Source organism: Cryptomeria japonica, chromosome 7, assembly GCF_030272615.1.
Source record: "Cryptomeria japonica chromosome 7, Sugi_1.0, whole genome shotgun sequence".
NCBI classification, from domain to species: Eukaryota; Viridiplantae; Streptophyta; class Pinopsida; order Cupressales; family Cupressaceae; genus Cryptomeria; species Cryptomeria japonica.
Window position 1 is genome coordinate 140460504 of NC_081411.1, and position 6322 is coordinate 140466825.

Genomic DNA, 6322 nt, shown 5'->3' on the forward strand with positions numbered 1-6322 from the left:
GACTTAATCAACATGAAAGGTAATTTCTGTAGATTTTATAGGGAATAGCCAAGGAATGCATGCGTAGATGAATACCAGTTAAGCTTGGGCCCTTGAGAAGGAAAAAATAAAATAAAATAACTAGGGAGATGCGAAATCATGGACAACGGATAACGAAGGAGGCTAAGTCAACAGGTTCTTGCCTTAAGAAAAAATCAATACAATCTGAACCCATGCAAGTATAGGGGATTACACAGATAAGGGACAAGAATCTAAGGAAATCTAGATGTCGACGTGTGTCAGGATTCGATGCAAAAATAATAAGCAATATATTGGGAACATAAGACGCTATAGCTAACTTCACATGACACAACTTGAATATATTGCGAACATACGATGCTAGAGCTAACTTAAACAGAAAATTTGAATTGTGGGCATGACATGCGTAAATGAAAACAAATTAGGTTTGGGTTCTAAAGCTTGCATTTTAGGAAGTAATTCTTCATCTGGCTATTTACCCACCTCTTAATTTCGCTCGGCATAAAGAGCCGCCCTTTCAAGCTTTTCTACTTCAGGTAAATATGATCAGAGCAATGCGAACGCTAATTCGTTGTTAAATCAATGTGATGTTGGCAATAGATGTGGTTATCACAGGGTATTCTTCTTTCAATCATGTCTTTGGCAGCAAGATTCATCAATGATAACTAAATCGTTTCTCTTTCTGGGTTGTTTTCCCATTGCCGAAGCATCCCGGATTGCAGAGAAAGAAGCATGATCGGAAGATGGACCGAGAGTGTAAATATCATGTTTAGTCCACATCTATTGCCAGCATCACGTTGATTAACAACGAAAAGTTATTCGAGAAGGATGGAAAGGAAGAAGCGGAAGGTTTAAGTTCGCTGTAGTTTAATATTCGCAAGGTAGATGATAGAAAATTCATGGAGTGGGAGGAATAAAAAAATGAGCTTCATCTAACTGTGCTAAGTGCTTAGACTATAGGTTTTTTAATAATTCTTTTTCTGATGGATTGGTTCTCCTATTTCTCTTCTTAAGAGATGAGAAATTAAGGGTAAAGTCTAGTCTATAATACATCAGTGGAAGCTTTTCTATTTTGTAAATTTGCATTTGTTAGTTTCTGTAGCATTAGAACCTAGGCCTTCAAGGAACAACTCTTATAAATGGGTATATGTGAATCAAGACTATCTGAATACGTTATGACAGAATGTTATAAGTGGATAGGAAGAATTTTTATGGGTATATGTGAATCAAGGCCATCTGAGTACATTATGACAGAATGTTATGACTGGATTGACAAACTCGAAAAACTGCTCCTTAAAATTTTGATTATATAGAAGAATAGCATTGTATGTTTATTTCTATAAAAATGCTTAACAAACTTCAGTTGAAAAAGCATCATCTGACCGACATTAGCCTGTACCTATTGTATAATACCAATTGCTGATGCTTCTGAAGCTGGAATACTTATTGCACTGTAGTATTGCTCTATATAATATTTGGTTGCTTTTCTTGAGTGAAAAGTTACAATAGTAGTCTTCTTCTGTAATTTTTGTCTACATATTATTTCGTTGCTTTTCTTGTGCAAAAAGTTACACCAGTGATCTGCATGATATGTGGTATCCTGGCATCCTGCCCCATCAAAAATTAATCGTGCGATTGTTGACTGAAATAGTGCAGAACATATAAAGTTAATAAACAAATATTTGAAATACAGTCCTGATACTCTTTAAACACGTCTGCTTTTGATATAAAACCTTCCTGATATTCCTTCACATCTTCAATATACTTTCAATTAACAGCAATGCAAGTGGATTTTCCTTCTTACAAACATTTATTGACACTGTCTATTCCAAATCTTGAAGCCTCTCAATAAATAATAGACACTTTCATCATTGTAGCAGGTAGAAGCTAGATCTGAATCAGACAGAAAGAAGAAAAAGATTATATGCCTGGGTTAGCTCTTGATTTCAAGCGTTTGTCATTATACCAGGCAGAAGATCGTAAAGATTTGACAGCGCTTTGAAGGGACCTTTTTTCCTTTATCTATTTCAAGAATACTCTTTTTGTGATTTCAAAATCATTACTGGTATGCTTTTGTCGTGTGCACGCCATAATACGTTATATTCTGAAATAAATTTACATTTAATCTAAATCCAAATAACAGTTCCTACAAGTAACTAAAACAAACATATTAATTAGAGCACAATTTACACAATAATAAAAATTACTTAAAAAATCTCTTTTAAATGCTCTGAAAAGTTGTTGACTTTTAACTTGTTGTTTATTGAATCTGTTTCGTCATAGACAGTTGTTAAATAGCAAGGACCCTATATTTCCAGATTTTGCAGTCCCTAATATAAACAGAAACAAAACAGGGATTTTGAAAAATACTTTGAATCCTTTTAAAAAATAACACATCTCGTTATAAGAACATAAACATATACTAAATGGACCAATAAACATCACATGCAAATAAAAACATATGCATATAATCACTGTCAAAACTGTCAAAACCATGTCATCTCATATAACGAAAAATAATGTGTCCGTATACAATTATGTCATAATAAAAAAAGGGGCTACTAGAAACCACAAAATCACCATGTCCTAGGCGTCTATATCAACATTGATATATAGGGACCTTACAGAGCTATGATGTCCTCCCACCCTTTGAACCAATTGGTCTCTAGTAGTGGTAACCTATAAGCAGTCCCACCCCTCTTGAGGCTCCTTCTAGTGGTGGTTGTCCCATCAACCCTGCACTCTTTCCCCTCGACCTGCTTAATCTCCCATATGAGCTCTAGTGAAAACTACCTACTCTCTATCCAATCGGTACCACTGCTACATACAGTTTTTTATAGTACAAGGTCTCCTCCCATTCTCAGAAGATAAACTTCATAGTCCCAAAGGTATCGCACTCCTCTACTACCCTAGCATATTGAATATTGTCCTTTGCTTGCCCATATTGAATAATGGTGGTATCATTTTCCTTGGTCAAAGCTTCTATTGTCCTCTATAGAACTACTATCTCTCCATCCCAAGCAGCTATCGTTGAGTCCCTAATAGATATGACCCCTAAAGCACTACAGTCTAGGTATCTCTAGCATGCACCTATGCCTGGAATGCTTCCACTTGTGCATCTCCCTCTCCCTCTCCAAGTCTTTGAACCTATGCTTACCATTGTAATTATGAATTGGGTTGATCCTGAATATGTACTCCTACATGTGCCCTTTCTTGGGGTTGGCCCTTGTTCCCTCTCAATATTATAGGTGGTAACCCTACCTATGGAATAGCTTCATGTCTGTATCCTCTACCTCATCCCTATCTTCCATCTTTGTATCCTTCATCCCCTCATGTTACTCCCTCTGCAAGGGTCCTCCTCGATTGAGGCTCATGATCATCACATACCTATGCATGGATCTCACATGTTCCTATTAAACATGGAAATGGGTGTACCACAAACCCAACCTCAAAATTGGGTGTCAAACCTACATCTTCTATATCCTTGGGCATGTCCCATTGTAGTGGATGTAATGCCTAGAACTTGGCCACTACAACATTATAAGATAATGTGGGTCATCAATGTTGCATCTCCCTAACCATTTGAGTGTACTTTGATGGCCACTAAGATTGTCCTATCCTCCAAAGCTATCTCAATACTATGTTTAACAAGTGCCTCTCAATGATGTAAGAGATATGTTATATCAGGCACCGACTCTAGAAACAAAATGTCATTTCCAAATCGTCATCCTCCCAATCCTCATCATGTAAATATGGTCTGCATATCAAGGTATTTATAATGTCAACAATGTGTCTCCAATTCTCCTCCTTTCCTAGTTTGGGCTAGGCTATGATCATGTTATACATGTGTATGTATTGCTAGTCCACTCCATAGAATGTCATGCACGCTAATATCAGGATTGCAATATGCTAATATGCCTAAACATGTAAAAGAGTCACTCTAGCTTCCAGGCTCACTCCTCCCATGTAAACAAATAGATGGATGCCATGATATAGATGTGCTAATAAACTAGGGCTCTAGGCAAACCACATCCCATTTATCTTCATCCTCTCTAAGATTCAGCCCTATGCGATTGAGATTCCATGAGATTGCTTGGGATAGATGTATGCTCCAATAACACTTGCCAACAATAATGGTAGTGGATTACATGATACCACCATTTCTCTCCATCTAATTGTTCCTCCTTGGATGTCTAGCTCATCATCTCCAAACGCTTGATACAAAGTATCAACATCTCCATGGCAATCATATACAACCAACAATCTAATGATAGGAATTTATAAGATATGCTTGGCATTATCCAACATCACTAACATATCTCCTATAGGTATATAGAATGTGTTATACTCATTACATGCCATCACTCTGCCAATGTCATCAACATACCTAGGTTAACCCTAATCTCAAGAATAAATTTTCCATGCCACAAACCAACAAAGATAAGGACCTCTTGATCCGTCTCTAACAAATGTAGTTTCATGGATTACATGAGAGGAAATACCTCTAATGATATCACTTGCATTAGATCAATTGCACTAGCAATAGTCACTATATCAGCAAATTAGACACTTCCTTAAAGCTAATGAGCTAGTTAACCTTGGTCAGCTACCCAATTTTATCAATTGAGAATTCATCTTTATCAATTGTACATTTTCATCAAATACATATCTTTAGACCACAAAAATGTATTTTCTCATCAGAAACACATTCTATCATGCAAAAACACATAATTAGCCAAAATACAACATTAGCTTACATATACATAGCTTCTAGACAAAATTGCAGTAGCATATCAAAAACATAGTTTTATCAATAAAGATGCCTAATCAACAAAAACACATCAAGACTAGACAAAAATGCCATTGCACACCAAAATCAGAGTAATATATTTCAAAGAAATAGAAACAATGTTTGTGCATTTCTATCCAACCTAATTTTTGGCCTTAATTACAAGATTTTGAAATAGAAACAATGTTTGTGCATTTCTATCCAACCTAATTTTTGGCCTTAATTACAAGATATTAAATGCAACTTGATGACATATGGGTTAGCTAGGTACAGACTCACCGTAGTCCTTTGATCAGTCATATTGTTGCGCGTACTCAAATCAATGGTCTGCAATTAGAATCTCTACCACCTCTATTGCTAATAAGCTCTCTTTCATTTCGCTCTAATTAGGACTAATCTTTAAAGTTGTTGGATGCAACTAAGGAGAATAAATCCCCAAGCTTCTACATATAGACATTAATACCCTAATTAGTCATGTAGTGCCTCATGATCCTAAATGACCCTTGTGAATGTGTCTTAGTCCCATTTCTATCAAATTAATCCCATTTCCTTCAAATTTTAACTAGCCTATCATTCTCTTCCTATCAAGATATTGTCCAAACCTTTTATGATTTTCCCCCCAATCTCGTAATAGGATATATTACCCTCCTTATAAGGACAAACTAGGGCATTTATCAATAAAAATTTATTATTTGAAATAATGTGATAAACTGCATTGTCTCAAAGGAGGAAAAAAATGTTGACATCTAAAATTGTCTTTATTTAATTAAATAAATATTTACTATTCATTTAATTATTTTCCTAATATTTTCTTAATTAATTAAATTAATATTTTGATTTATGTAATTAACTTACTAACCTCTTCTTTCTAGATTAAATAAATACCAGCACATCCCTAAATTAAATAAATGTTTTTATTTAGTTAATCTACAATTTATTCCTCTATTAATTAAATAAGTAATTTTAATTATTTAATTATTTATTATCTTTTTTCTCTTTAATCCTATTAATCCTATTGTAATTAAGTTACAATAGTACTCTTGTACTGTAATTTTGGTCTACATATGATTTCGTTGCTTTTCTTGGGCAAAAGGTTACACTAGTGATTTACATGATATGCTGCCCCATCAACAATTAATCGTGCGAATGTTGAGTAAAATTGTGGAGAACATATTAAGTTAATAAACATATACTTGAAATACAGTCCTGATACTCTTTAAACATTTCTGCATTTGATATAAAACCTTCCTGATACTCCTTCAAATCTTCAATTTACTTTGCATTAAGAGCAATGCAAGTGGATTTTCCTTCTCACAAACACTTATTGGCACTGTCTTTCTAAATCTTGTAGCTTCTCCATATATAATAGGCAGCTTTCATCATTGTCGCAGGCAGAAGCTAGATCTGAATCAGACAAAAGAAGAAAAAGATTCTATGCATGGGTTAGCTCTTGATTTCAAGCTTTTGTCATTATAGCAGGCAGAAGATCCTAAGGATCTGACAGCTTTGAAGGGA

At 34.9% G+C, this 6322-nt stretch overlaps 1 long non-coding RNA gene across 1 annotated transcript; it reads left to right on the forward strand.

Annotated features, from left to right (window-relative positions):
- Positions 1-353: 353 nt before the first annotated feature.
- On the forward strand, positions 354-1002 carry LOC131028249 (uncharacterized). The gene is made up of 2 exons (XR_009102582.2): positions 354-554; positions 726-1002. It is a non-coding gene; the product is annotated as an uncharacterized LOC131028249 (long non-coding RNA).
- The last annotated feature ends 5320 nt before the right edge of the window (positions 1003-6322 follow it).